The sequence below is a fragment of the Aythya ferina genome (genome assembly GCF_964211825.1).
Source record: "Aythya ferina genome assembly, chromosome: 1".
In the NCBI taxonomy this organism is placed as follows: domain Eukaryota; kingdom Metazoa; phylum Chordata; class Aves; order Anseriformes; family Anatidae; genus Aythya; species Aythya ferina.
This window is the reverse complement of record NC_140296.1, coordinates 97,433,907-97,456,189: the sequence shown is the minus strand read 5'-3', so window position 1 is coordinate 97,456,189 and position 22,283 is coordinate 97,433,907. Positions and strand designations below refer to the sequence as shown.

At 37.6% G+C, this 22,283-nt stretch overlaps 1 protein-coding gene across 3 annotated transcripts in view; it reads left to right on the top strand.

Moving 5' to 3' along the window:
- NRIP1 (nuclear receptor interacting protein 1) overlaps positions 1-22,283 on the top strand; it is a 146,311-nt gene that overhangs the window by 33,965 nt on the left and 90,063 nt on the right. For 2 of the 3 annotated variants that reach the window (XM_084511790.1, XM_084511793.1), the window contains exons 1-2: positions 1,747-2,362; positions 10,169-10,292. The gene's annotated coding sequence lies outside the window, so the exon portion shown is untranslated. Of the gene's footprint in view, positions 1-1,746; positions 2,363-10,168; positions 10,293-22,283 lie in introns of those variants that run through there. The other variant, XM_084511792.1, reaches the window with a different exon arrangement.

Sequence of the window (22,283 nt, the reverse complement as noted above, 5' to 3'; positions counted from 1 at the left end):
TCTGTGTATAGGGTCAAAACTCCCCTAAGTCTATGTTTTGATCTCACTTCTGCACCAATGGCTTTCCTTAGAACAGACAGCCAATTTGTCTTAAATTCCTTTAGATCTTGTTGACCCAGGAGAAGAAAGTCTTAAAAGTTCCTTCTATGTCCAATGATTGCAAAAACAAAGTGAGGAACCCAGCCCCTGTGAGTAAATTACTGTGTTTGGTATAAATGTCTGCAGACCTCACACTCAAAAACCAATGGCAAGATGTGTGGCCAGACTTGTTTTGATTCTCCCCTACCTTTTCCCAGGAATTATTACTCAGAAAAGGGTCTGTGGGATAAACTTTGAATAGCTGTTATCAGTGATTTCTGTTTTTACATACACTCTTTTTCATACATGCTCGCTTGTATATTCATTATACTCACTGTGCAATTGCTGTTCTGTGCTGCATGGAGATCTGCCACTGAAGCAACTGCAGTTCCTGCGTTGAAGGTAGAAGCTTCTTTTTGAAGACAGCCGCAGAGCTCCTATTTTTGCAGAAGGTAATGGATTTCAAAAGCCTTAAGGAAAGCTGTCAGTGGGATCAGGCTGCATATTGCCCTAAGGCATGCACATATCTTTTTCTTTTCTTTTTAATTAATTAATACAAACTAAAGCTTCTCAAGACTTGGAATGTTAGGAATATCCTCGAAGTGGATTTTCTGGCAGAAGCTGGTGTAAAGGATCAAAGATACATAATAGATTCATTACTTCATGGACCAGCATCAAAGAACTGAGTCATGTCATGATGCAGAAGTCGACGATGATGTTTTGATTTGTTGTGTAATCTATTTTAAATGCCTGTCAGAGCTCTACTGTGACTGGTTTTCTTCAGCAGTACTTACTGCATAATCGACTGGCTTATCATGAAGTTGAAGGTATATATTCTATGTTTGAATTTATTGAATGTCTTTGAACTGAAAGCCCATTTTAACATGTAGTTAGCTTCATACTCTTTGTTGCAGAGGAGAACAGAAGTTTGAAGATGTGCGCACTTCAGATGGAAGAAGAGGGTTCAGTGTGTTTGACAGTGATTCTTTTTACTTGTTTGAAGAGCATACTGAGTATGGTAGTGTTATTGGACTGAAACAAACGATAAAGAAGGAATTAGTGTCTGGTGGCGCTCTGTTGTTAAGTTGATGGCTGACTTGTTTGGGGACTTGGCTTCCTTTCAGAGTGTCTGATGTTGGGGAAACAGCCTTATATAGGTTCTCTCTAGGTTTGTGCTTAGTGTTCAAACATGCAGCACATTTTGAAAGACAGCTGTAATCAAAGCACTTAATAGGATAAAGCAGAATGTAGACTGTACAACCTGAAGAACTGTCACAGAGGAGCAAGGGAAGGGATGTGAGAAAATGGATGAGTTAGAGGGGAGGGGAATTACACCTATGTCTTCCTCATCACCATGATTTTTTTTGCCTTTTCTACCTTTTTGATTGGTTGCTCTTGGTCCTGGTGAGCCTACTGTCTTGGTTCCTGTGTTTTTGCTTTTCCTGCATGCTAGGATGTGTGCAGAAACTATGTTAGGAGCATGAGGGATGGAGAAAATATGTTCAAGTTATTTGGTAGTGAGTGAATACCTGAACTGACTCCAGGTGAACCACCTTCTAGACTCATCAGCCTGCTGCCACACCTGAACTAATTAGCCTCATTGAGATTGTTTTATTTACTGTGAGGAAGTCCCCTGAAATTTTACTCTCTGTGTAGGAAGACGTTTAAATTGTTCAAGCAACCCCTTTCTCATACCCATCTTCTGTTAGAATTATTGTCATCTTTATTCTCTATATAGTATTGAGAGCAAATTGATAATTACAACTTTTGTAAATTGTTAGTACAATCATTTTTTCTAGGTTAAGTGATTTATGATGTTTTACCACAGTCTTATAAACAGGAAAAGCCAGACTAAAGACAGAAGAGAGATGCTAATTAGAGAATGATAGAAATACAAATTTAAAACAGCCACAGTAGAGCAGAAAATTTAAACACACGCACAAAAAAAAAAAAGCGTCCCTTTTATTACAACCTAAGTCTTAATTACATATCCTATGTCTTCTATTAAACCCCAAGTCTAATTGCAGAAAACAGGGGATGGGAAAACTAAGCCTTCACAGCCGTATTTGGCAGAAGCTCAGAATGGGATTCCCATTAGAGAAGAAAGTAGGAAGTAAACTTTCATGAGGACCATGTAAGGGAGATCAGGACACTCTGTGTGGCTGAGAGGAGAGGGGGAGAACCTGGAGCTCCTGCCAGGAAGGAACCAGAAAGAAGTACTTTGGCGAGTGCAGGCTGGAGCTGGATGCCTGGTGAAGTACCTGATGGAGAACTTGACTGTTAAGTATGATCTGGTGATGTGTTTTGGTGTTTCCTCATTTCATTAGTGTTTATTTCTTTAATTCCATCAAAGACTGAATATGATTTAGTTTTCCATATTTCTGTATGTTAGATGGAGTCTTCAAATAATCTGGCCAAGTTATGGAAAACAATATCTTCAGTGGTGTGTATTTGTAACAGGGTAGAGCCTGCTAAATTATGAATTGTATTTTTTTTTTTTAGAAGTGTATTTCTTGGGATTGGTAGTATTGAAAGGTGAGTTTGCAGAACCAAAGTTTTTAGTAGATGTCAGGAGTTCAAAGGGAGTCATCAGTATGGGTTTTAATGCACTTGACTGCCTACAGAATATGTGGTAAACATCTTCCTCTTGTATTTTGGCTGAATTTCGCTATCAGTCGGTGGGCCCTGTGAATTCTCACCTTATTTATTTATTTATTTATTTATTATTCAGAGCTCCTTATTGAATCCCCTACCCTGCCCTGGCTCTGAGTATGCCTACAGGCAAGTGTCCTTCTGTGTGTAGGAACTCATGGTCAAGCAGCCTTAGTTCTTGAGAACTAAGGGAAGGGATCCCAGTAACTAAAATACCCCATTTGTCAAAGCTTTAATCATGTAAGTTTTCCAATTTACAAGAATTACAAAAGGATACAAAATATTTCCTTGCTACTTCTGAGTATCCTTAAGTAATATTAAGATTTTTCTACTATATGTGGGATCTCTCTCCTGTACAAGGCTTCTCACCATGAGCTGTCTTCTGCAGACAGCATCTTTTTGCTTTAATTTCTCCCCATTCTGTGCACACTGGTCATTGAGGGATACGTCCTGCCTCAGCTAGTATATATTGCCTGCTTTCTTACAGTGAATCTTGGCCTTCATCTATTGTTTATTTTATTTTACCTCTAAATCCACTGGACTGCCCAGCTAGTCTAAATTCAATCTATTCTTGTGAGTGTGTTCCTCAGTCTGAATAACAAAAGCATCAGTTTATTATGAAGAATAAAAAGAGGGCTTAAACTCTCTTAGTTCATTAACTATAAGTAGATTCCTCAAAATTTCAAGAATTGGGGTGTTCTGTCTGTTTTGTGGGGTTTTGTGCATGAATGTGTGTGAGTTGTGTTTTAATTAAAAATATGTGGATGTTTGCCTCACAAAGAAAAAGGCACTCCTCTAACAGTCTGTTTTATATTTTGAATTCTTGCTTCAAACCATAGGAATCCTATAGAATTTCAGAATGAAATCATGAAATATTTTGCTTAGCAGTATATTATAATTGCATTCTTTAAAAGCCTTAGCTGTTTTATCAGAAGTTAATGCACTAAAGGTAGGATTTTGGTTTATTGGAGATAAAACAAGGAATCCTTCACTGTTCATATTATACAACTTCCACCTCCACATCATAAAATGTATCTGTGTCTGTGGAACGGCAAAACCTGGGCTGTTCTCTCATGTTTGAAGGCTTTTTTGGAATGCATCATTTTGCCCTCAGTAGAGGTTCTGTTTGCCAAAAATACAGGGGTAAAGAGCCACTCAGCACTCACTTTGTGAAAGAGGCATGGAGAGAGCTACTTCTGTGTCCTGGACTGGGACACAAAGCAAAGACTGGCTGACACCTTTGAGAAACAAGAGAGTGTTTCCACATCTCTATCTCCTTTGCATAATCTGTGATATCTGAATTAAGTTTCATGACATATTAACACTTTGATGTTGAGTTAATATGCTGCGTTGTATAATACATTATGTATGACTTGGGCATCAATTGTGCTGGAGCTTCAGCAGCGACAGACTTGAAAATGTCTCTTTCAGTGACAGAAATCTTAAATAATACTGAAACCAAATTCAGTTGGCATCATTTTATTTTGCATTCCTTATCCCATTACAGTGTCACTTATTCGTGAAGCCACTCATGTTCAAGCCATCTAGCATCCTCTTCTCTCCTCCTTGTACTTGTCAGAAGGTCCCCGCTCCAAATCTTTCATATTACAAATATTCCCATGGTGCTGCATGGTAATTTTAGTTTGTAAAATCAGAAATGTTAGGATTCTGTTAGCTTTGCTGAGTCTGAGCACTATGATGTGAAAAAGAACAATGATGAACATTAATACTTACAATAATGATGTGCTGCAAAGAAGAGTTAGAAACAAAAAGAATAAAATAAACCCCACCATGTTTTTATTTTTCATCTTCTATATTCATATTTTGTGCTTCCAAGTACAGCTAAGATATAACTTATTTTATCTGAAGTTGTTTCGTAAACTGTATATTGGTCTGACATTGGATACAGTATGTATATATAGGCAAATATTCAGTCAGAGATTTATTGGTCTTAATATAACTCATCTTAAGCCTGATTACTTTATTTCAAAATTAGAATCTCAGAACATATTAATTATGGATGTATCCCCAGACAACATAGTTGTCTACAGGGGATTTCTGCCCTTAACTCTGATTAGTGTTAATAGGAGCCATCCATACAAACTCCTAGAGGACCAGAAAGAAAAATAATTTTCTGCTAGCTATATTTTTATTTTAGAGTGTCGAACAATAATGAAATGTTCTGAGAGTGATTTGGTAGAGGGCTTGAGGATGCTAGACTGAAACCTTTCCCATCTGTGGTGGATTCTGGCTCTGATAAATGTATTACAACACTATACACAACTTCGTATATTTTTAAAATTTATATATAAGTGACACTCTTTTGTTTTCTTCTTCTATTTATTTATTTTAATCTTAATTAAGATGTTAGGATTTTTTTTACTTTTTATGGAAGCACTGGGCTGAGAACTGCTAGTATAATATAAATCATGTCTACGTGACCTGGTGTTATATGCACTGATTATCCATTTGTCATGATTCTCCCATCTCAAATTACTCAGGAAAAATATCATCTACTTTGGAATTAGCAACAGGCACAATTTTTGGAGAGAGGGGTTGCTTGTGCTTCAAGTTAAATAAAGATTATTGGGCTTGTGTTGACTGAAACTTCTGGGATCTAGTGTAAGCTAAGCATACAGCAAATAAAGTATTTTCTTACTGATGGAGAATTTACTGCATCTTTTGACAATTCATCTCAGTAGCTAATTATACTTAAAACACTGCTTTTTATCTCTAGATTGAACTTGCAAATATTGGATTGTGTTGCATGTCTGCCCACTAATTTGCAGTCTTCCAAAATATCTTCTTGCCTAGTCTCTTAAAGATTATAATCTTCTCTTTGAAGCAAAATGCATTTAGTTCAATGCCTCATTGGAAAGAGTCTTCTCTTTTTCCAGAGCGAAATCATTCTCGTTGCTCTTCTCTGCACTCTTTCCAAGTTTGTTTACTTCTTTACCTTTAATTAAAATAAATAAATATTGTGGTTTACCAGAGGCCTGCCTGCTTTGTTCACAGGGTTGTTATGGTTTGCTTGACTTCATTCAAATTCATGTCTCTGACTGTCCCCAGCCAAGCAAATGGCACAGATCTTTGTGCCTGCCCTCATAAACAAGCGCCCAATGCCCTTGATGAAGGGATGCAAAGAGCAGAAAGATGTTATCCAGAATCAACCCAAGAGCTTAATTGTTTATCACCATTCAGAACCTGTATCCAGAAATGAAGTAGGATCTATTCCAAATGATATTCATATCATTTGGAATATTCTTAGCAACAGATAAATCTCATGATCATCATGGTAGACCCATGTGATGGGAGGGCAATGTTCCAGAGGTGAGGTGAATGGGGGCACCTTAAAGAGAAAAGATCACGGCTTACTGGTCTGAAACAGCAAAATAATAAGGCATAACATTCTTGTAGTTATGCCAGCTGCTTTGCAGCCATAGAAGGGCTGCAGTACTGTTACTGAGGACAGTATCAACACAAGAAAAGAAATTCTGTCGGTCTGCTCTCTGCAGAGTATGCAAATCAAACTCTAGGATTAGATGAATGAGGTGCTTTCAAAGTGGTGAATTGAAGTTTGTGAGTAAACAAAGAAACCTAAATATGCAGTCATGGGCTTTTCTCAGGAAAACTCAGGAACAGCCCAATAGCACCACTTGTGAGACCTGGAAGGCCAGATTCATGAAATAGAATGGTTCAAAACCTCTTGACCCAATTTATTCTCTTCTCTTCTGTCTTAAACAGTAGTTGAAAGTTTCTTCTTTTTTTCTTTTTTCCTTAATAATTCTGTTAACAATAAGAAAGAATAGCTGGGTGGGGTGGGGAGTTCTCTTCTCTTATATGGAAGAGAAGAACAGGGGAAGAAAAACTGACCACAGAGGCATAGAAAAAAATCATGTTGAAAAGATGGTTGTGATGAAAAATAGGAGTAGTGTAACTGTGATCTCTCTGTCTATAGACAATTTATTTCAAACAGGCTGTGACAAATATTTGTGGTTGCTGTAGCCAAAGGTGATATACTTTAGTGTTTGTTTTATTCTAGTTGTATTTGAAGAATTGCTCAGGAAACCTTTACTTTCTTAATCTTTTTTTGCTGTGTTGTTAGGACAAAAAAAGATGCAGTGTTGTATTGACAGTATCTTCTAGTACATTTCTGTTCCTAGGTGTTGTTTCAAGAAATTCATATGTATGTCTTCAGCTTTTACTTGTGGCACAAAAGTGGTTTAAGCATCTTCTTTGGCCCCTTGGTCCTCATTTCCGTTTCTGTTCCTGTTCAAAGTTTTATTTCAGTGAAGGCTAACAAACAGATGGCATACAGGTGAATCTGGGCCTTGAATGTCTTTTCTGTGGATGTGCTGTGCTGTGCATGTTAGCGTATATTACGGTGAAATACACAAAAGCTAAGCACAGCACCTCTCCAAAGTAAAAGCAATAGCAAAAAGCTGTACAAATATAAAACAGTTTCAACAGGCCTCTGAGATCTCGTAATAATTTAGTAAAGTAACACTAGTAAGTGTGAGTGGGCGGACACTTTCGTGACATAATTTCATTTTTTATCTGATTTCTAAAATAAAGCAGGATGTTGCTGCAGGCAGAATTACTGGGGGTATCATCTGAAGATGCGATCTCTGTGAAGGCAAGCCCCAGAATATTGCCTACTTTCCCTAATTAACTCTGGTTATTACAACTGAGTCACTCAGAAGAGCATGAACAACAAATATCCGTGGTGTTCAGAAGGTGCACAAAGTCTAACCTCTGTTGTCTGCACTTCTTAATATTTAATGTAATCCTATCAAGTTGGGTGGTGGGCTTTTAGCAGGAAGGGTGGGAGGCACCCCATGCCATGCTTTAAAGCCTCACTAACAAAGAACTTTACTTAAGGAGGAGATGTTAATAAGTAATGAAACAAAGGCTCTGTTATAGAGATTAAATGTGCATGTGTCCGAGTACAAAGTTCGTGTGGCAAAGAGCAGCTGTTGCTCTGCTCGCAGCCCTGCCGCAGCCTCCGAACCCTGGGTTCAAAGTCTGCCTGCTTTCCTGTCACAGGGCTGGCCAGGGCATGGGCTGGCCGAAGTTCAAAGTTCAGTGTCTGAAGGGTTGCTGGCTCTGTCTGCTCTGCTATCTGGCACTGTTTGGATGAGCAATAGTTGTTTTAAGATTATAAGTACAAACAACAAAAACTTCCCACTCTGTTTTCAGATGTGTCACATTTCATTAAAGAAGGAACATTTGGGGAAGGGTTCGTTGAATTGTTTAGAAATAATGTGCTGTGTATTAGTCTACCCTAAACAAAACCCACTGAAGGAGCACTATTAAAATGATGCACACGGGAAATAGTGCCTGTTTTCATTCTCCTTCCTCCTGCAATTTATTTAAATGAAGGAAAATGAAGCAAAAGAACTAATTTTCTGTACACAAAGAGGTAAAGCTGAACTCTAAAAAAAAATAAATTAATACATTAATTCATGTGTTTCCTTTGTGTCATGGTAACTGTATTGCACACTGTGAGGGTGAAGAGAACTTAATATCTCTGGATATCCTGCTTTCAAATCCTCCTTTTTTTCTCCTCCATCAAAGGCTTTTTATGAAACTAACCCCAACTTTCTTATTCAGAAGGGCTGGATATGCCCGTGTGCAAAACCCGCATTTGCAGCTTTTTTTGATTAGTTGTGGTATTATCAAAGGTTCCTCTACCCAAGTAGGGATCCAGAGTGAGAATGGAAACCTCAGCACTGATGCCTGAAGGCAAAAGCTGATACAAATACCCTTGGAGGAATTTATATCAGGCAATGCTGTAGCAGTATTGCAGATGGAGAAAAGTTTCCTATCTGCTGCCATATCCTTTCTCTAGCAAAGAATGGGAAACTATGGGTGGTAAACCATATCATCAGTGCTCAGCACCTGCAAAGTGTCACAGGTCTGAGAGGACTGCTGTCATCTCACTGCCCAGAAAGGAACATGGAAGCTCAGAAAGCTTTCTCAGACAGCAAAGCCTATCCCTGTTCATATCAATCATAGCTTTTCTTTCTCTGGATTCAGTAAGTGTAACCATTGAGAGCTACAATTAAAGCAGGACACAAGGAAAGATGATAGCAGCCAAAAACATCATTTCTGGGCCAAAAAGTGCTTAGATACAATGATTTTTTTTTTTCTTCCCTCGTTCAGGTGCCCATCAAACACCAGAGGAGCCTTCCCTGATGAGTTGCCCCTACCCTTTGATTATCACCCCAGATCTAACCTTCTACCTCTGAGCAATTTACTTGAGAGGCTAATCAGAGACAAAATGTCATCTGGTGATTAGGAGCCCATGGAGATACAGCTAACACTCCAGACTGTGTGTTGTAAGGTTTCATATGGGCATATGAGCTTAGTGATGATGAGATACTACTGCCAAAAATTGGAGAAAAGGAGGTACTATGATGGCTGAGCCCTTTCTGGGAGGATGTGTGGAAGGAGAAATAACAGGAGCTGAACCTCTGCAGTCAAATTCCTGTCCTGGGCTGATAAACTCAGTAGTTTTCTTTTTCTTTTTCTTTTTTTTTTTTTTTCTTTTTTTTTTTTCCTTCCTATTATTTTCCTGTCTCCATACAACCAGTATAATGATAAAATTAAATCACTGAGACTACTAGTAAGTAGTGACTCTGGTGGTGCATATCCATAATTAGTTTGGTCCTCAGTGATGCGAACCCATGACATAGCAGTACCTGTAAATAAGAATTTCTGTGGATTCTACTGCCAAAGTTGCACTCTAGTCTGTCACATCTTTGGCATCGCTTTTCTAGACTTATTATATCTGGCCTTGAAATCTCTGTTTCCTAAGAAACTCTGACTAGAGTCATTACTCTTTCCAGTACAGTAGGCTACTGAAAACACATGTAAGGTGAGGAGAAGATGATGAAATTAACAGGTATAAAACATGTATATTGCTCACTGCACACGTAGAAGTCCTTTGGATGACATAGTTCTGCTAGATGGTAACTGCAGATTAGAGCCTTGGCTTGCCTCCTCCAAAAATTTGGCCCTGTCAGGCTATTACCTACTGTGAAGTGGGATTCTTTCATTCCTTTCTCTTGGCATTGGCCATCTTTTATTAATAGCATAGGGGAAGGTATAATGGGAGGAAGAAGAGTTTGTATAGCCCTGTGGTTAGAAGGGTTGTGTTGGCAAGGCCAGTAAGCTGAAGTAAAGGTACATAGTCCAAATCAGGCAAAACAGGAACTTAGACCAGGCTTGCAAGGTAGAAATTGTTCAGAAGTAGATGGGTGAATGTTTGTGTCTTCTCCTCCCACCACCCCACCCTGAATTTTCATGACCTTGTCCGTATCCACTGGCTTGAAGGAAAGACTTGAGTTAGAAATATAATTAAAAAAAAAAAAAAATCATTTTTTTTGGTCTAGGTCTATCTGCATTTAAAATTATATATTTACCTTCTCTGCAGATAGTTTGAGAATCATCCCACCTGTTGCCTATCTGAAACAGGAACCAGAGCTTGGAGTAGGAGTACTCTGGTACTGACTGGCTGAAGGTCTACCAGGATCCTAGCACTGAGACCAACCTAGCAGGTAAGTTGAAATCAGATTTTATTTGAGGGGCTGAGGTCCTTAGAAGAGTACTTTAGTCACTTGCCTCTCTTGGAAAAAGAAATCCCAGATAAAGGGTGTGTGCTTGCAGATATGATTTGCTTTTTATTAATATTTTTTGCTGTCTTGAACCTATTATCATTGCACTAAGAACGTGTGCCTGTGAATTGCTTTATTTTCAGACTAGACACTCCCCGGCCTCTTTCTCACCCCTTCAAGTATGACTATCAGAAAAGCTAGACTGCAGTCTAGCTTCCCTCTTCTCATTCAAATTCAGATGTCTTAACAAAATACAAAGGAATTTCCTTTGGCAGGAATACTGGAAGAAAACAAACAAGATTAGTGCAAAATAGGATTGGCACAGCTGCCGTTGCAGTGGGGTGTTATATTTGTTTCTGATTTTGTTGTTGTTACTGCTGCTGTTCTTGCTCTCCACCTTCAGAAAGTTTCTTTTCTGCACGCCTTCTGCAATCACTCTTGACTATGCTCCATATTGGAGTGTTGGAGCAAGAAGGTTTGTCTGCAGCTGAAGTTTTACTGCTTTATTTTGCTGGTGTAGTTCCCCACCCCCACCAGCCCCCCTTTCCCAAGCTCTCCTTGCTCCTTCCTAATGCAGGTTGTGTTGTAACAGGAAGGAATTGCTGGTGCAGATACTTAAGATACCCTGTACAGCAAATTGACATCTATTATTTGATGCTATATTTATGCTTTTTTTTTTCATAAAGACTTTTAGATATAAAACCACTTAATTTATATATATATGTATGTATGTATATATAGATATATATGTATTTCAGATTTTTAAAAGATACACTGGGTAAATGTTAAGAAAAATCTCTGCATAGTTCACTACTTTATAAGCTGTTAATAATTAAACTAATACACCTTCGCTTAGAGTAGAGAAACCCATTGTTACAAAATTAGAAGGAAAAAGTGAATTGAAATGATTTTTATAGGTATACATATATTTGCTGGGTAAGAACTTTGACAAAGTTCTTCAGAAGTGTTGTTCAAACAGTAATGCTTTTTGCTTCCATCTAGTTTAAATATTACACTGTCCAGAACCTCTCTCAGTCCTATTCCACAGCCTATTCTATGTAAAATAATGATAAAAATATTTCCTTTAAAAAACAAATCCTAATCAAAATCATGAATTTTGCCTGCAATATGTCAATTATGGCAAGAGGTTCAAATCTTTATTATGAAAGCACCTTGTTGCTTTTGGTATTTGTGGTTGACATGAGATTACTACAAGAACACAGATTTGTGTTGCTCCTGTGTCAAGTGGAAGGTTCTGTGTTAACTTGTTTGTTGTCAGGACCTGGGCTCTGGTTTGCTGTAGTTACTGATGTGATGTATTTAAGGACAGAGCTCTGTAGTTTATTGTGGAGATGCTAGTCTTCATTTCAGAGTTCAGACTGTGGTGGAAGCTTTTGGTTTGCTGGGATCTCAGTTATCAAAAATCTCTGTAAAATGCCATCTAAGGTGGCAGTGACTTAAATATTTAATGATATTTTGTTGGAAAATGAGCAGAAATAGGAAGATCTTTAAGAGATAAAACTATTTATTTATTGCCAATATTTCTTTTCACTTATTCTTCCTTTCTTTGTCACTCTTGCATTCTGGGTTTGATCCTTTGTTCCCCAAAGAAAAAACTCCTTGACTATCAGTATGGATGTGCAGTTTTGATCAGTGGAGAATTTTCTAACTTTTTAGTCATAACTGAAAATTTATGTGCTAAGTTCAACTCAATGAATTACATGACAAATCCGCAGTAGTGCAGACGCCATCACGGAGACAGGGAGACTGGCTGTTTGTCTTGCCAAATATCTCAGCAGTCCTAGGACAGAATAAGCTTCCTAATGCATGGAGTATGTGACAGCAAGATGTGCTGACTTTTTTGATATATATGTGTACAAAGTTCCTATTAAAGCTTCTGTCTCGGAATAAGAGGTTGAAGCAGCTGGGTATATACTGTGCTTTAAGATCTGTTGGGGATGGGAGGCAGGAGGGAGAACATTAGGGCATGTCAGTATGTTATCAGCCTCCTGATGGGCAGTGTGAAGATCCAAACCAATGAGAAAGTGTACTCCTCACAGCTTTTAAGGTGCGTGCCTGCATGTATAGGGTGTGTTTCATAATGTGACTTAAACCTAGCTCTTTAGCTTTTGCTTATTTACATGAACTGTGCTTAGATCTATATACTGTTTTGATATATTTCAAAAACTTTGTGCTATTTCCTATGCAGAATGTATACCTTCATTGTGCTTTTATTTCCTGTATTCAAAGACAAACTTGTTTCCTCATAAGAAAATGAATTGTTTAGTTTTCAGACAAAATAAGAAAATACTCTTTGGAAATAAACTATAGCATGATCTGATCTGGCTGAGAGTCCGGTAGGCATACATTACACTAACAGTGGGTGTTCAAATTTATTGCTATGGCTAAAGTAGCCATTAGCTGAAACGTGCATAAAAATATCTGAGAATACAGGAAAGATTTTAAAAAGTCTCTGAACTCCTTACTCATATCACGTTTATATAGCTCATTTAAATAGTGAAATTGTTTTGGCTTATTTGGTTTCAGTTATTATTGGCTGAAGAAGTCGAGTGTGGATAAAATAATGGGTTAACCTGAGTGTTAAGATGTATCTTTTTCTTTTTCCTTCAAAAATCAAAACAAACAATGCCTAGAATTAAATATAAGCCAATTGATTTTTCATGGATTTCATCTGAGCCACAAGCTGCAGGTCAATGAGACTTTGATTTCTTTTTCAAAATATCAGATCAATTTATGTGAAGGATACAGCTTAGATTTGAATGTTAGTTTCGGTTCTATATATTTGATACGCTTTTGAGTGGATTCTTTTAGCCTGTAATATTAGCAGTGCAGGGGTTACTTGCCTTGGCTAGTATCAGCAGTCAGTCACTAGCTGTGTATGACTGGCATAGTGAAATGAAAGAGGAGGAGGCACACCTGTGAAAGAGAAAAGATCCTGGAACAGCAATTTCTCAGATTAGCTAGCCATCTCATTTGTAATAAAATCATGCAGCCAAAAAGGCTTTCACTCCTCTGTTTCCACCTCCTATGGAATTCAGCAGGTGTCCCTGGGTACAGAGGGTCTGGCTTATGTGAAGTGGCTGCTAACATTTGCACAAAACTAAACAGAAATCACCCCTGAGATATGTATGCAACAGTGATATGTGTATTTAACTTCATTCCTTTCCTCCCCATGTAATAGAATTAGTTTGTACATAAAGAGGATAGAAAACACGTTGCACCTTAAGCATCTTGTCTATAATTGTTATTAAATTTTACTTTTCTGTATTTACACACTTCTTTTTCTCCCTACTTTGCCACAGACTTGTGGCAAGGTACTGTTGTAAATAATGTGGCTCTGAAAAACCCGTATTTTGTTTCTTACACATCAGTTCAGCTTCTGAGTTGCAAAGCCAGTCTGATACTCAGGATTTTAGCCAAGGCAACGGGAAAACTCTGGCTATTGACAGAAGGAGGAAAAAAAAATAAAGAAAGGCAAGCAATGGAACTTTTAATGATCAAGCAGAGATGATAGGACCTTGGCATATGAAAACATATGGTGTAGTAAATCAAAGCAGGCTGTCTTGAGTGTAGTAATATTTTTATGCTAATAAATTAGTGTCATAAGTGATTTGTCAATAAGATGTAGAATATGCTATGAAGGAAGTCAGACAATATTTGTCTTTCATGTAGAAAAATAGGGTGAGGTCATTAAAAAAAATCCTCAACAAGATTTTTTTTTGAAGGCAGATGCTGTTGGTCTGACCCACAGCAAAATATTTGCATATTTAATTTCTTATGTGCCTAAAATACCTTATATACCTATTCTAAATTTAATGTTTTAGAATAGTTCAATGGTAAGCTCCTATTATGGTAAGGAGCTGCACTGCTGCAGTGGAGAATGCTCCAGTCAGGGACATGCAGAACTTCTGGAGCAGTGGCTCCAAAACTCATGAGATGCTCATGGCCCATTCCACCCTTTCTTCTTAGTGGGATGTTCTTTATAGCTGCTGGTTTTGATGTCTCAGTCAGAGGTAGTTGAATTTTGGAGCCATGGCAGGAAGGAATTTGAACTTGAGCCTAGGATGCTACACGCTAAAGGGTTCAGGACAGTCCTGGATTGCTCTGCTGCTGGACTGGTTGTTTGGGACCATGAGGGCTGCCCCATCCCTTGGGCTCTCTTTATGCCACAGGCAGCAGTCCTTCACACTGGTCACTGCACCAGTCCTCACAAAACCTATTGTACAGTAACCTATACTCCTGCACACCAGGCCCTCCAGCTCCAGCCGCAGCTGATTCCTTCTTCACTTGCCTTAGCTTTTTTTTTTCATTTGTGGACAGTTCATTTCCACCTGAATCTAGAAAGTATTATGTGCTGCCTAGGAACAGATGAAGAAGCTATTCTTTCCCCTGAATCTAACGCAGTCCAACATGACAAAGCCTCGTTTGCCCTTCAAACTACTTTTGTTTCCTAACCTGCTTTGTTCTGCAAAGAAGTTGCTGCTTTCCTTGATAAAAATGCATTCTAAAGGAGCCAGAGAGTCACTACACCCCTGAGCATGCAGGGCCTGGATTTCTTCTGCAAGTGTACAAGAAGGGAGAGCTGTCCTTCCTTGCATGCTAGCAGCCCAGTAACATTAAGGCTTCTGATTTGGCAGGATGAAGGTATTAGCCCAAGGTAAAGCAAACTTTTCACTGGGGAAATCCAAAGGGATAGGACTTATCCTTTATCTTCTAATCTGCACCTTTCATACTGGGTCCTCTTAAAAATGTAAAAATGTCCTGTAAAAAAAAAATGTCCTCCACTGCTGCTTCACACATACAAAATTACAGGTGGAAGTCCAGTCTGACATTTTGGCACTGCTCTCTGCAGCAATACTAAGTCCTGGGAAGGTCAAAGGCTTATCAAAACTCAGAAGATTCATGCTACTGCAACATTGATCTATTTGTTTTAATTCATTCCTGCTTTTAACAGATTCTGAAGGTGCATGTTAGTAACTAATTTAATAGTGGTATGCGGATGTAATGCTCCTTAAACTTGCTGGATCAGCAGTAACAGAAATAGTAGCCTTCTATCAATCTATCCAACAGGTATATAATGCAGAGAAAAGAGTTTCCATCTCTCTCAACAGCTAGTCAGTTCGGAAGCTCATTTGTTTTATATTTCCTGGAAAAAATGTCTGCAGCTGCATGTATCTTGATGCAACAAGATAATGGTGCATGTTTTACTGTCCATTTGGATTTTCCTGTAGATGTGTCAAAGTTATGTGAATATTAATACATTAATCTTATTTTATTTTTATTCCAAGATGTTTTTAAGATTTTTCCACCACACCCTTAGGTCCTCAGTATCTCCTCTCCAAATCATAAGGGTCAAAGAATAACTCGTTTAACCCTGAGTCTGTTGTAAGACTAATCAAAATTGTGATGCAGAGAGAAGGATTTTTATGTGGACTCAGCCTCTGCAAGAGTATATCCACTACAACCAGCTGTCAAGTTTGTGAGAACTGAGTGGGAACATGTGACTAGCTTACTATGGCCGTTGGCTAATACAGACAATTTATCCACCAGCATTGGACTGGTAGATGGCTGGCTTATTTGCTGCATGATTGAAGCAAATATATACTGCATGTACCATTTACACTGATACATGGCTGCCTTATCTTCACATTATCCTCTGTATTGCTAATCTGGGATAAGACCTTCTTCTGCAGCAGTTAATCAGGTTCTCAGTAGTTTGGACCCTTTTTAAGGGGTTAGCTGGATCACATCTGCTGGTCACTCAGAAGCAGGTCTATGAGGCAGAACCTGAGCACATCCTGTCGTGCATCATACCACACACTTTTGAAAACACCTCTGCATTTCTGCATTGTGCCCTGTGATTGTACTAGTTCTTGTAGGTTTCTTATTTCAGCTCAAGGTTCCTGCACCGATGCTTATTCATATCTCTGGCTGCTGACCCTTGGTTTGACTTTCTGGATCCTGATTTTTGGCTATGAATGTTCGGCTCCTTTCCCAGTTCTGGACATGGGCCCTAACCTTTGGGCTGGATAGCCCATGCTCTAGTCTGTAATCTTAGAAGGCCACCAGGTCATCTGTAGTAGACTGTACTCTATTCAGTAACAAATGAAATCTAAAATAGTATATACATTACCTTTTTTTAGGGGAGCGTGTTTTGTGATTTTGTTTGTTGTTGATTTTTTCAAAACTACAGCCATTTACTTATAAACTGGTCTTCCGTTAGTGTTTTGTTAAACTTCTAAATGGAACTTTCTCTTAGTTATCAAATTGTGTTTAATGGCTGTTCTTTCTCTGGGGAGATTATAATCATATCTCAGCCAATAGAGTGAGTGAACAGAACAGTTGGTACGTATGGACATTTTAGATTGGTGGCTACAGATCTGATAAGGTGCAAGGTACCAAAGAAAAGGCAATAGTGTCAGCATATTATGAACTTTCATTTCATTTGATATATGAAATATTATAAACATTATTGATATTCTGTACACTTAGTCTGCTTTTTCTTCTGGAATTTCACAATGTTACTTCATCACATGGCATAAGAGTGTAAACACACTCAAATGCAAAAACTAATGTTCATTAGAGACTTGTGACTGAAAATCCATGGAAAAAATGAGATAGAAAGTTGACAAGGTATGAGGGAAAAAATTGAGACAAAAGAGGAAGAACTGAAGCCTATAATGTATGTCAGTGTTCAGGTGGGAGAAGGGTCAAGTTCCTTTGACAAGTGAGTTAATGGATCACAAATGCAAAGCTGAGTTCTAAAATGAACTTATGGTTACTACTTAACCAGCTAGAAGGTAACTTGGAATAGGCAGTAACGTGGATCTGAGTGAAAATACAGATGCTTTTCTATATCATATATATGTTACGTATATTATTTATATGTATAGATATGAACATATGCAAATGCTCAACAGCAAATAATTACAAGATCTGTGGGGATAAAAAGCTCTGTGTTGATGCAATGTTTTTGCTTTGTGATGTTTTGACATAGTTAAGTATCTGAAATCAAGGTAATGTATGATCCATATGTGCTGCTTCTGTTTCAAAATATGTGACAGTTATCAATCCAGGAAAAATATTTTTTAGCCTAAAAGCAGCTTACAGCTCAGTGTTCATCACTGTCTCAGAGAAACGTGGTACTTCCTTACTTTTAGGGCTTCAATCCAGAACTATTGATATGGAGATATTTGGATCAAACTTTTATTATATACATGTAGACATGCTTGCTAAATGCATCTCTTTCTGCCCTTTGACAGGAAAAACTGTACTTTACTAGGGTAATTTTCATGGATGTGTATATATTTTTTTTTCTAAAGCAGGCTAGTTTAAATAGGGGGTAGTGGGATGTTTGTAGAATTCAGTTAATGGTGACTCACTGAGATTCTCCTTTGGTTAGTGTACATGTAAGTGAAGAGCCTGTTTGAGGGTTGGGAAACAAACAAGTTTAGTGGATTGCTTCAGTGTGTTTCTTCCAAATCTGTCATTTACATTAATATGATTTTATACACTTTTGTTAAAGTATCAGTTCAGAGAAAGCAATGTGGTGAAATAAAACAAGTGACTTCTTCAATCTGTTATTCAGTTTAAATTTGTCACCATAAAAGCTAGAGAACAGTAGGGCATAGTTTTTTATTTAGACTGAGAATTTTTACTTGGTGTAAAGCTTCTTAATGGAACTGCCTGTGAACTGGTGTGACATTCACCATGTGTAATGACATCAGTTTGGTCTTTTTTTTTTTTTCCTTCCTCAAATGAATTAAAAATGGAAAGTACTTCCAGTACTTCTTGGTAAGTATCAAGAAGTCATGTCCCTTGGTACAGCAGAGGTCCTTCCTTCATTAGAGGCAGGTAGTTTCCCTTACTCATACCAGGTACCATTTAAAATCCCACCACCTACTTAAAAGGTAAGATGTTAATGAGAATGTTACTGGAATGTCAACTCTCAATTTGATAGTATGTGATTCATCTGTTTTAAATTTGCAGAGAATGAAGCTTCCATTACCTGACATCAGAGAAGATTTTTACAGGCAAGAAGATCTAATTCTTGCCTAGTTTCCCTTGATAACCAATTGCCTTTCTCAAATCTACACCATTTACTTCTAGGTTAGTTCCCTTGTTTCACTTTAAATAATTTCTCTGATTCCTTCGTACTCACACACCGCAGTTAGTTAAATATAGACATTTCTCATACTACCCCCATCCACTTAGCTGGTGAGTAGCCAAGTGATACATATTTAGCACTTTTAATTTTACCTCATAAATCAATCATTTTAGCTCCAAAATCAGTTACGTTTTTTCTTAAACTTATCATTCAACACAAAGAGTCCATTATGCTTGCCTGTGAATAATATTAATTGTGTGGTTTAAATTATAAACAATATTTTATAATTAACTTCATAAAATTGCTCACTTTGAAAATTGTATAACTACGATTTCTATAATAGTAGCTACAGGATGACAGCATTAATCTAAACCCTGTTGCTCTGAATTGTTGCCAGTAAAGCAAAGGCCTCTTAACTGTGTAATTATGATAGAGAGAAAGTGTATTCTTTGTGCAGATTTATTGCTTTAAGTACTTTTTCAAGGGTTTTCACCTTGTTTTCCATTACCATGCACTAACGGTATAAGGAAAGGTTACTTCAAGGAATGGCTTTAATAATATAAACAGATAACACTATGTTTATTTATTTCAAAGTAGATTTTAATTTTTTTCCAGTGTGCTATATTTTCTATCAGGTTGTTTAAAAAAAAAAAAAAAATCATTCTGATTTTGCTCTTTTGCTCTTGGCAAATAGTGTTTATTTTCTCTTGGGTTGGAAATAGAGCTGGTATGAACAGTAGGATTTATAAGAAAAGAGAAGTCAAATCAGATCCAAAAGGAAAACTGTGAATACATTAATAATTAGTTGTTTCACGTTAGGAGGTTGAACTGATGTCCAGATCCCATAGCTAGACAGCTTTCCAGTGTCTCTAACAAAGCAAGAAACATTGCAGTATTGAACTGTGTTTAGTTAAGGCAGGGAAAGAGTAGAAAAAGATATTACTTTAATTTCAAATCTAGGAAGCTGAGGTGCAAAGAGACTAAGTAATTTGTCCAGTATTACAGAGGTCTGCAGGAGTAGTAGGAGTTTAAGCTTCTGCCTCCCTGCTGAAGCCGATCTACAAGACTGTAAGTATTCTGTAATCTGTTTTTATGCTCTTATCTCTTTAATCTTCCTCTCATACCAATTTTTGTAAGTATGTCTCCACGGAGAACTCCAGCATAAGAAATGTTTCTGCAGATGAACCTTGAGGTTTTATAGTAACACTATATAATCGCTACGTGGGAGGTACTTCGAGTTAAAATGGTGCAAATTGCCATTAGAAGTGAATCACTTCAATATAGGGAAGTCAGGTTAGCTCTCTGCTTATTGCTGTCTCTTCATCCTTCACTGTCAACAGCAGTGGCTCTTTCAGCATTACATAACATTACATATGTTGAGCCAGATTGCCTGCTTCTGCTGGGGGAGCGACAAACACAGCCCTCCCCTCCCCCCCCCCCATGCTGGGAGTAGGAGGAAAACCCTGAGGAGTCCCACTTGGGATTTTCCACTTTTGTTTTCCAGGCATGGGAAACTTTGGCCTGGACTTGTCTACATGTGTGTATGTGCCAGCTCCTTCCTTAGCATGTTCTCTCCTTTCCATTTTTCCCTTTATTTCTTTCTGAATGGAGGGGATTGGTTTTGGCTGGCAGGAGAGGATGCACACAAGAACACCGTGCGCTGCAGCCATCCCTAATACTTGCTGTGTAAAAACAAATTCTGGGGATGTTACGCCATGGGTTACAGCTACAGGATGTAAATACACTAAAATTAAAGCTCAGGCATGGAATTGATGGATTTGATCCTGTGTGACTCAAATTAAAAGGCAGCCACTCAGTCAGTGAGTGCAGAGTACCAGTTATTTCATGAGTTATTAATCTAAACTGAAGATTCCACCACTGCTTAATTGCACTGTATGTGAATCTCAAAAATGGCTGCAGCTCCAAATTTATAAAATAGCATTATACAGAATATAGGCCTATTAATTTTACAGTCTAATTTCTGATTACGTTTTACAGTACCTCTGATGAACGGCATAGATTTTACCCGTTAAAAATGATGACAACTCAGTTCTGTCATTTTAAGTGGAATTAAACCCAGTATTGCCAAGTACAATAATATCCTATAAAAAAAAAAAAAAAAAAAAAAAAAAAAAAAAACACAGCTCCCAGGATCATGGTATTTCTGTAAAAGAAAATTTCATTCTCCAAGATAGTGGGACTGTTACCTGTTATTGCAGTCAACAAAATGTGGGTCTGACATCTGCTATAAACTTAAATTCTCCCTTCAGCCTGGGCAAGTTAATCGGTGTTTTCTAGTACAGCTATGTAACGTGTCTATTAACAATCAAATAGCCTAGTAGAGCTGATGAAGGAAAAGTTTCAAGTAAACTTTTCTATCAGAAAATAGTTACATTAAATAATTAAATCTTTACAATGTCTGTGCTTTGTTTTAGAAAAAAATATATTTTATTATTATTTTTTTTGGGGGGGAGGGAACCTGCAAAAAATGAAAAAGTATGTTCTTAACATTTTTAGATGTAAACTTAAAAACATCAAAATCTGAAAATGGAAATACTGTAAAATGAAAGAAAGAAAGAAAATGGATTTTTTTTTTTAACTGTGAATTTTATTCTTTGGGGGAAGAGACTTACTTTAAAACAAAGTCTGAAAACAGACATAAAGTGACGTTCTTGCTTGTGACATGACTTTACACTGGCGTTTGTAGATGCAAGGTATATTTTTTAGCTCCTATTTGCTATGATAATACTGTTGAAATCTCTTGAAAAGAATGGCATGTTTCCCACTAACTTTATTAGTGACAGGATTGGGCCTTGATGCAATACCTCATGTCATAGCAGCAAAACTTGTTGCCAATAGACTGCCTCAAGGGAGGAGATTTCCAGTAACTGCTCCCTGAGAACTATTCTAAAAATGCATCTTTTTCTGTCCAGCCACCGGGATAATGATATACTCCATCCCTAAAGAGAGGGGGACTGAACTGAACTGCATTGATGGCACCAGAGGTCCCTGCTGGCTTGTTCACTAAACAGAATTGGCAACTGACTCTGAAGATAAAAGTTCTTGACATTTTTCCAAGCTGGTGGAATGGAGCTGAGTGACACTGAAATAAATAAAGGAGGGAATAGTATGATCTTGAATGACAGAGAAGCTTTCATGGAAGGCTTTCATGGGGGAGATGTTGGATGTACAGTACAACGCTTGAGTCTAGGGGATTTGTTGACACTTGGATAACGTGCACATTTGCTACCACTAGTATGAAATGTAGAGGAAAATAAAGGGAAAAATTCTGAATGACTTCTTTAGTCCCAGTTAAAGCATTAATATATATATTTCCTTTTCATTGAGTCTCTATAAATTGCCAATCTCTTTGGAAATCTGTTAGAAGAACATTCTCTCTCCTGATAGGGAAATACACTTCACACAAAACATTTGTCATTTGTCTGTTATTATAATTCATGATCTTATCCTTCATTCTCTCACTTCTTTAAGCAAATAGTAATCGTACCTCTAACCTGAGACTTCAAAGGTAAAAACATTGTGAAGGGGTCTGCATTCTTTTCCTTCTTGTCTCTGATCTCAGCCAAAGCCTTTGAACATCAAAGCTGCTCAAAGTTTGGGGCAAGTTCTTAAGGATTGGGTTACTAGGAAAAAAAAAAAAAAAAATCATTGAATTTCTATGTTCATATTCAACGCAGATGAGAACAAATATTAATATTCAATAATAGTTTAATTTAATCACAACAATTAAAACAAGTTGCTGCTTAATCTTTTTGCTCAGTACAATGAAGCTCACTTATTCCATT